The following is a 1,522-nucleotide window of genomic DNA, read 5'->3' as shown; positions in this document are numbered from 1 at the left end:
ATTGTGGGATTGTTAGCAGAAAGTAGGGACACACACTAATTATTGGAACAGATAAATCGGCAGATAATGGGAAATGTAAATTTTTGGGTTAATTCAATTATTGTGTATTTTTGTTTTTGTTGTGTTAATAAAAGTGATGTCAGTGAGATGTTTTGTTAGATCAGAGCTACGGAATATTAAATCATCCATCTTTGCTCTCTATATCTCAGCCTTTCTGACCATCAAGTTTGTAAAAACTGCAGGTTATGAACTTCTTTTTAAAATATAAAAACGTGAAATTATCGATTATCTTGGCCACGAGAAGCAGGTGATTATCATCCCTAGCAGAGACTATACATGCCATGACACGACTTTTTTATCAGTATATCTTTTTGGGGCTTTTTATTGCCTTTATGATAGTGACAGCTGAAGGCAGACAGAAAAGGGGGGCAGAGAGAGGGCATGACACGCAGCAAAGGGCCACAGGTCAGATTTGAACCCTAGGCCGCTGCAGCAAGGACTCAGCCTCAGTACATGGGTCACCAGTTCTACTGACTGAGCTAACCGGGCACCCGAAAATGTTATTTTTAAAGTTGGCATTATTTAAGATATTCAAGATGTGTTCACAGAGACAACCAAAAAGCTGATCAACAATTGGAAGAAAACACTGAACCTATCAAAAATAAGCCTGTTAAATCTGTATAATGAGAAACCATACAAATACAGAATACAGATAGAGAATTGCATGAACATATCAGGAAAACCCATCTCTGATTAATATTCACAGGAAAATAATTTGCTCAAAAGTTTGAGAACCACTGATGTAAACCATAAACCCATTTAAAGTAGATTTGTGGAGAACAGAGGTTTCTCTGCCATGAATACAGCTGCAGGCTAACAGCCCTTCTATTACCCTCTAGAACACTAGCGTTCTCTGAATGCTGGCCTACACACCTTGTGGTTCGCTATAGTACTCTAGAAAAGCTCAGAGAACAGGAGCCAGACCTTCAGTATACCAGTCCTCTCCTGTCCGACCAGCTCCAGTTGTGGTGTCTGGGGCAGACCCCTCTCACATTTAACGAGTAGCGCTTAAGACATTTCTCTTACTGCCCTAAACGCTTTACCGTTGGGCCGTGGCATCAGGTGGTCCTGAACGCATCTCTTAGTTATGCTGCTACTAGGCTACGACTATCGGGGGAAACGTTCCCATGGTGCACTGAGCTTGCCCTCTCTTCCCTCCCTGCTCTCCTCTTTCTGCACTCCCATCGTCATGTCCATGTAAATGCATGCTTACCTCACTCTCACGTTCTTCCCGGGTTCTTGTGCTGTTATCATCACGAACCACTGCAGGTTCTCATGCGATCCGCTGGTGGAGCTGCTGCCATCGGGTCTGGCTAGCTGCTTGCTAATATCACTGATATTAATCGGTTATGGTACAAATACTAGCTGTACCTCTCATCGTAAAAGTAATCATATCTATCTGCTACAGTTACTGCGTTGGCTCGCTGGACTCGCTGTCGCCTGTCGTTGCGCTGCTGTTCGT

This window comes from Morone saxatilis, unplaced genomic scaffold (genome assembly GCF_004916995.1).
Source record: "Morone saxatilis isolate NCDOM2014 unplaced genomic scaffold, NCSU_SB_2.0 Contig1, whole genome shotgun sequence".
NCBI lineage: Eukaryota > Metazoa > Chordata > Actinopteri > Moronidae > Morone > Morone saxatilis.
The sequence above is the reverse complement of the archived record's forward strand: the minus strand, read 5'-3'. Positions refer to the sequence as shown.